Source organism: Cavia porcellus, unplaced genomic scaffold (genome assembly GCF_034190915.1).
Source record: "Cavia porcellus strain 051 isolate PalLab524CR breed Dunkin Hartley unplaced genomic scaffold, mCavPor4.1 scaffold_6, whole genome shotgun sequence".
NCBI classification, from domain to species: Eukaryota; Metazoa; Chordata; class Mammalia; order Rodentia; family Caviidae; genus Cavia; species Cavia porcellus.
The window spans coordinates 102773541-102781552 of NW_026947489.1; the positions used below are offsets into that span (position 1 = coordinate 102773541).

At 46.0% G+C, this 8012-nt stretch overlaps 1 long non-coding RNA gene across 1 annotated transcript; it reads right to left on the reverse strand.

Moving 5' to 3' along the window:
* Positions 1–775: 775 nt before the first annotated feature.
* On the reverse strand, positions 776–2294 carry LOC134476589 (uncharacterized). The gene is made up of 2 exons (XR_010048423.1): positions 2068–2294; positions 776–1113 (listed from the first exon to the last, which is right to left on the reverse strand). It is a non-coding gene; the product is annotated as an uncharacterized LOC134476589 (long non-coding RNA).
* Between the last annotated feature and the right edge of the window lie 5718 nt (positions 2295–8012).

Here is an 8012-nt window from a genome sequence, read left to right on the forward strand (position 1 = left end):
AGCCAGGTCCCTAACTTGAGTTTAAACTTTCTCTTAACCTTTTTGCGCTACAAAAAAGGCAAACAAGGACTTTGCCCTCAGAAACAGGCAAAGGCCCTCAGAGATAAGAGAAGTACCCTGCATTCCCTGCCTCCATAACAGCAAAATCCAGGCCAGCTATTGGGAAGGTCACTCCCGGAAGTGTCTCCATCTCTCAGCGCCGTTCCTGAACTCCTTCCTTCCCAGAAACCACTGCTGAACCCCGCTGACTGGAGCTGGATGCCTGCCTCCTTGAAGCCCCTCATTCTGTTGCACCCCCAATGGAAAAGAGACAGCATGGTGCACTCACAGAGCCCATAGCCCCTGGATTTGGTTTCTGCCTCACACTGGCTGTGAATTTGAACAGGTCATTCACCATCCCTGGTCCTCAATCCCTTCAATTCCTACACTGGATGCCAGCTATGCTTCCCAGGGTGCCAGTGAGGGATTATCCCACATGGAAGCATGTTGTAAACACTTTGTTGCTAGCCAATACTCCATCCACTCCACTGTGGGCATAACAAGGACTAACCATGAGACTGCTTAAAAGCCCAGACCTTGAAGACATAGAAATATGGGCAAATTATGAAACCTGTCTCCATTTCAGTTTCCATATCTGTAAAATGGGCAAGTACTGATACTTGCCATAGGAATGGCAGATGATATGTACAAGAGAGTACATGAAAATTAACAGTAAAATTTCAATGTGGCTCTGAATGAGTTAATACGTAAAACAATCAGTGGTAACAGGGCCTGGTACATATGAGTAAGCATTATTATTCTTAATTCTTTTCAGATCAAGGGGTGGGAAGGACAATGCCTTATAAAGTGCCTCGATTTGTTCTAGTAAATAGCCTGAACTCATTAAATATAAGCTATTCCGCTAGTGGCACGTGTTGTTTCTTTGTGATGGTGGTAGACAGCCTGATGATTCCTGTGATCATCCCAGTGGAGCATGGAGCAGCTCTGCCTTAGGCCATGGCAGGACTCTGCCCCTCCCACTGGCCTGGTCCCAAATGTGGCAAGGCTGGTTTCAGGGATCTGCAATCTGCAAACTGTGGTACATCCCAGGGCCTGTGTTCAGAAGCACTTGAGCTAGAAAAAAGAAAAGAAAAAAGAAGAGAAAAAAATATTCTGCTCTGTTTACTGCTCTGTATCCTGTTTACTGCTATGTTTTTGTCATCCTGAAATTCTTTATAATATTGGACCAAAGGGCACCTCCCTTTCATGCTGCCCTGGGCCCTGTAAATGATGGAGCTGGTTCTGTTATCTGGTGCCCGGGACCCTCTCAGACTGGTGCCAGAAGCTACCTGGTTCCTGCTACCTTCTCCAAGCCAGATCACACTCTTGTTTCCTGGCATCACTTCTGACCCATGTGGATACAGTTCTGACTGCAGCCCTGGCAAACTTGCTAGCTGAGATACAGTTCAGGCATCAGCCCACAGGGATTTGTTTTCCTGGAATCCAGGCTTTCCAGAGCCAAGCCTGGGTTTTCACACCTTTTCTTTTCTTGTGGCTATCACCTACTTTGCACTTAAATGTGCTAGATTGCTGTGTGTTATTTTTACTTGCCCTGCTTCATTAAATTCTTTCAGTGACTAGTAAGGTATGTATTATTTTCTCTGTTTTATACAGAAGAAAGTTCAAAAAATTTAACAAAATCAAATAGCAGATCAGAAGTCAAACCAGTAAATAAGCACAAATGTGCTTGGATCCGTAGCCCCTGATCTATACTGAATCATTGTATTCAGTGGTCCTTTTCTACATCTGACCCCATTTCCCTCCTTCTAGTCCCCCTAACATGAGACCTTCCAATGCTCTGCATTGTAAGCCTGACTGTCTGCTCAGTGCCTCCTCTCTGGCACCTCCCACTGCCAAGTATTGACAAGAGATAGTTTACCGCCATAAACACATAAAGGGTCTCTACATTAGGTTCTTGTGGCTATGTAACAAATAAGACACAAACTATGAATCTGCAAACAAGATGTGTTCCTGAATAACATACCTGACATCTACATCTTAAAGGCAAACCAATTTTATTCGGCTCACTTTTTAAAGACAGTCAGTCCATGGATGGCTGGCTCCAATGCAGAAACAGCATGGCAGAAGGTTGTGATGGAGTAGAGCTGCTGATATCACAACAAGAGAGAAATAGTATTAGAAACTAAGGAGCTAAAGACCAGGCACAGGCCCCAAGGCCATGCCTCTACAATCCCCCACGCCTAGACATACCTAGAAGTAGGCTTTACTAATCCCTGGACGGATCCCAAAGCCAATCAAGTTGACACTCCACCTTAACCAATACAAAAGAGAAATGCATTCTCAGTTAAGGGATACTAAAGTAATGTCACTGCGCTAAAATGAAGAGGGAGCCAGGGCCTTACTGTCCCCTAGAAGCTTTAGAGCAAAATCCCTCCCTTATTCTCGTAACCACTGTCATCCTTTGCCTTGTGGCCACCAAAGTCAGAGCCTCTGAGTCTCTCTGCTCAATCTTCCTGTGGCCATTTCTGCATGTATCAGAGCACCCTCTGTCTCCTTTTCCCTTTCACATGCATTTGCACCTAAGGCCCAGCTGGACAATCCAGAATAAATGTTCCATCTCAAGGTCCTTAATCACATCTGTAAAGACACATTTTTACCATCTATGGTAACTGATAGAATTTTTGGTCTGGCTTTTTTCTCTGCTCCACAAGTGGTGTAGGGGCATACATATAGCTTTTGGTCTGGGGTGGTGCCTAAGGGACATTACTGATGCACAAGTAGCCCATTGGAATTCATTTCATGCCACAGGTAAATTGCCTAGGGGCGGGGAAGATGATCACAAGATAGAGCCCCTTGGTTCGGCCTCCCAGCCTCCCGCCACTATAGTGTCTAGGGAAAGATCCTTTCATTCCTGTTGTTTTATTATTAGGAACAGGGCAAAGTTTTTCTTTTTTTTTTTTTTTTATAACTGCCTGCTGAAAGGGGGCGCTGTACTGGGGTTTAGGAGGGATGATGGTTGAGGCCCATGTAGAAGCTGGTGCCAGGTGTTTTAGCCAGGACAACTTTATCATTGATGAATGCCTGCACCTTAGACTGGAAAAACAAAGAGACCAGGTGCTATAAGGAGGCAGGCCACTATCATATTTAAGGACCAAGGTGAGGTAGAAGAAAAGGTGCCTTTGATTTAGATATGTAAAATCATTACCAAGGTGAGGTAGAATTCTGAAAAATAATTGTGGGGTTAGGAGGAGTGAACTTATGGGAGGTGATTATTCCCCCATCTGAAAGGGTAAAAGTTGAGAAGGTAGGTAGTTAGGACTTGTCTCTGGTCCAGGAGTTGAGCTGGAAAGAATAGGAGGGGTGGGGATGTCTGTGGCTGTCACAAGGAAGGTGAGAGCCTAGGCCTTCAGGGATCTCATGTTTGACCAAACAGCTGAGGGTAGAAAGAACTATGACAGTTGTCACATAGAATAATATAAAGATGATCTTACGCATGATGTGGGAGTCTTTAGGAAAGACTGTTAAGAGTCCTGTTGTAAAAATGATAATTAATAGAATGTAAGAAATTAGGAACCAAATTGGATAACAAAACATGACTTAGCCTGAGAGTTGTGGCTATGGGGCCTTCATGAAACAGAGATGGGCAGGCGACAGAAGATGAGATGACCATTCAGAATGGTTAGATTTAGAGCTGGGAGGGCACCACTTAGCCTGAGTGATGTGAAACCAAGATGGCCATCCAGCAACTTTGACCACTATAGGGGTTGTCAAGGAGACCAGATAGGGGCCGCTCCACCTTGGATGTAGTCCTGTGGATTTAGAACATTTGAGATAAATTAGATCTCCTGGGGATATGGGAGGATCTGGTTTGGCCCCCTCAGAGGGTTGGGAAGGCAGAGATCAGCATGTTGTCATAACAGGTGTCAGAGGAAGGAGAGGACTGGGATGTAGTCAGCAAGAGGAGGGAGACTTTGGGGAGTAGGAAGATTATGGAGTAAGAATGGCCTGCCATACATAAGTTCAAAAGGACTTAAAAATATAGGAGCCCGGGAAGTGCCCTGAGCTTGGCTAAGGCTAGGGGCAGAAGTTGAGGCCAAGGTTGGTGTAGTTCTAAAATGAACTTTTTAAGGTGTGTTTTTATGAGGCCATTTGCCTTTTCTTCTTTTCCTGAGGATTGTGGCTGGTATGGGATGTGTAGGCACCAGGTGATGTGTAAGCTTGAGGAGGATACCTGTTGAGTGATCTGAGAAACAAAGGCAGGACCGCTATCTGACTGAATACTCTGAGGTAGGCCAAACTTGAGATGATTGCCTGTAATAGGACTTTAGTAACTATATTAGTGGTCTCCCTGGTTGTGGGACAGGCTTCTATCCATCCTGAAAAAGTACAAACAAAGGTGAGAAGATATTTGAGAGTTTTGTGGTAGGGCACATGTGTAAAATCTATCTGCCGGTGTGACCAGCGGTGTGTCCTCAAAATTGATGAGTAGGAAAAAAGGGGGTGCTATTTGTCCCTGAGAAGAGGTCCTAGCACAGAGATGACAGGTGTGAGTAACCTGAAGAATGATAGCCTTTAGAGAAGGGTGTGTGACAACTGGGGCTGAATTTGTACAGAGCCTGTGATCCTGCATGGAAACAGTTAGGTAAGTCAGTGATGATGTCTAGGGCCTGCTGATCTGGGAGAACAAGTTTAGATCCCTAGAAAATCCATCCCTGTGTGTTTTGTGTGTAACCTGGTTTATGAAGTAACTGTAGCTGCTCTAGTGAATAATTAGACTGAGGCAGACTGTTCAGGACTAACGGGAGAAGATGAGAAGGATAGGGCCTTCGTGCAGCTAACTTGGCTTGTGAATATGCAAAGGCATTGCCTTGAGCAATGGGATCTGCAGAATACTGGTGATCTCTACAATGAATAACTGCTGCCTGTTTTGGGAGTTGTGCTGCCTCTAGAAGTTTAAGGATAAGAGGTGCATTAATGATGAGGGTTCCCTGAGAGTTAATAAAACCCCATTCTTGCCAGATAGAGGCATGAGAGTGTAAAATGCTAAATGTATACTTTGAATCAGTGTATATATTAATGACTTTGTCTTTTGCTAGTGTAAGGGCCCTTGTAAGGGCAATAAGTTCTGCCCTCTGGGAAGAGGTCCCAAGTGGCAGTGGATTTGCCTCTATAACTTTTGACGGGTTAACTATTGCGTATCCTGCCTTTTTTCTGGCCGTCTGTGTTTGCTGAACTGCCATCTATGAACCATGTGTCAAAGGCTAAAGAGAGAAGTGTGCTACTGATGTGAGGGAAAGGGGTGGGAGTCATCTGTAAGACCTCAATACAGTCATGGTGAGGATGGCCCTCTGAGGTGGGAAGTAAGGTTGCCACATTAAGAGGACCACTAGTTGCAATAGAGATGCAAGGGTCCTGAGAGAGGGCTAGGTGTACCTGTTAAAGGTGAGAAGGCAGGACATCAGAGTAGGGAGTGCCTCATGTGAAATGAGTGCATTTAAGTGATGAGGTGCGTGTACTGTAATAGATTACCCTAATGTAAACTTTTTAGCTTCCTGTTGTAGTAGGGCTGCAGCTGCAAGGGCTCGGAGACAAGGAGCCCATCCTTTTACTGTGTTGTTTAACTGTTTTGACAAGTAGGCTATGCTTGAAAACAAGGCCCCTTTTTGTGTCCTAGTACACCTACAGCATTGTGACCCTGAGAGGCAGTATATAGAGTAAAAGGTTGGGTAGGGTCAGGAAGGGTAAGGGCTGGAGCTCTTAGGAGAGCCTCTTTTAATTTATGTAAGGAGGCATGTACGGGCATAGTGGGGTCTAGAGGTTCTGATAAGGGACCCTTAGAGACCTTGTAGAGGGGCTGAGCTAGGGCTGCAAAGTTAGGAATCCATAGACAAAAGAAATTTGCTAAACCTAGGAAAGATGTAACCTGTTGTTTAGTTGTGGGCACCTGGAGATCTCGAAGAATAGCCTAGTGATCTGCGGTGATAGAATGAGTGGTGGGGGTGAGAGAGAGACCTAAATATTTAACTTTTGGGGAGGCTACCTGGGTTTTAGCAGGAGAGACCCTGTACCCACGACTGGCAAGAAAATTAAGGAGACTAGATGAATGCTCTATGGCTAGTGGGGTGGAGGACATAATAGAAGGTCATCTGTGTATTGAAGAAGGGTACTAGGTTTGAGGTCAAGTTCTGCAAGGTCAGTAGCGAGAGCTTGGCTAAAGAAGTGGGGACTATCCCTGCACCCTTGGGGGAGCACTGTCCAAGTAAGATGTTGAGACCTGAGAGTCACTCCATGTAAACGCGAAGAGGTCCTGACAATCAGGGTGTAGGGGGATGGTAAAGAAGGCATCTTTAAGATCTATAACCGTAAAATGAGTGGTGGAGGGAGGGATATGAAAGAGCATGGCATAAGGGTTTGGCACCACTGGGTGGGTTGGGGTAAAAGCACTATTGATTACCCTGAGGTCCTGTACCAGGCAATAGGTCCCATCAGGCTTGAGTCATGGGAGAATGGGAGCATTATAGTGTGAATGGGTAGGTTTAAGAAAACCGTTGTCTAAAAGGCACCTAGTTATACGTTTAAGTCCCTGTAAGTGTTTAGAAGCTATGGGATATTGGGAACACAAGGAAAAATTGAAGGATCCCTGAGATGGATTAAAATAGGTGTGGCATGAGTAGCAAGGGTGGGATTGGAGGTATCCCAAACTATGGGATCAACCAGAGAAGAAGGAAGGGTAGGGGGTGACTTTGCAGTGCATTGTGAGGCTGTTTGGAGGACTAGAGCTGTGAGGAGGGAAAGGTAAAGGAGAAGTTAAGCTTTTGAAGAGATCTCTACCTAAAAGGGGTGTGGGGCACGTTGGAATTACTAGGAAACTATGGGTAAAGAAAAGAGTCTGGAATCTGCATGGGATAGGCCCAGTCTCACAGGCTGTATAAGCTAGCCATCAGTGCCATGTAGGCTGGCCATCAACACCCACAACAGAGATTGAGGACTTAATACAAGGACCTGAAAATTCAGGAAGTACACTATAAGTCGCCCCCATGTCCACAAGTACAGATAGTGTCGTACCTGAGACCTCCAGTAAGACTCGGGGCTCTGAGATGGATACCTTAGTGGGGGCTGTGGGCCCCAAACCCCATCAGTCTTCAGCATCAAGTCTGAGCAGATCTGTCAGTGATGAATCTGGTCATGATGGTGTTTTCTGTGTGGGTGGGGAGGGAGCCCATGGCTTACCTGCTCTCTGGCAGTTGGGGCATTCCCTCTTCCGGTGGCTCTTAACATTGCAATAGGGACACGGCCCCAAACCAACTGATAGAATTTTTGGCGTGGCTAAAAAGATAGAAATATGAAGTAAAAGTGGCCTTTATTCTAAGAACACAGAGAAAAAACCCCAGGGCCACTGAGGTCTGGCTTTTTTCTCAGCTCTGCACGTGGTGTGGGGGCATACATATAGCTTTTGGTCTGGGGTGGTGCCTAAGGGACATTACTGATGCACAGGTAGCCCCTTGATATTCATTTCGCCCCACAGGTAAATTGCTTAGAGGCGGGAAGGTGACCTCAAGATAGAGCCCCTTGGTTCCGCCTCCCAGCCTCCCGACACTGCAGTGTCTAGGGAAAAATCCTTTCAGTAACACCCACACATTTCCAGGACCTGAAGGTGGGTGTGTTTGGAGGCACCACTCTTCAGTCTACTAAAGTGAGCAAGTATGCTAGTAGCTGGCGAGTTAAGTGGAAAAGTAAAGATTTCCTTAGGCATGTCTGAAGTGTTTCTGATCAGCCTCCATCAGTGCAGCCCCCCAAAGACAACCAGCTCCACCGTGTGTAGGCAGAGTCAGAGGGAGGAGAGGTGCGGGGTGAAGGAGCAGAGGTAGGTCTCACGGGGCTACAGAGCGGGGCAGAACAGAAAGTAGTGCCCCAGTCTCCCCCAGCCCTCCTCACGGGCCTTTCCCAGCTTTGCGGATGAAGTGTGTGTGAAAGTCATTGAATCTGTGCGAAAACCATTGAATATGTAAAAA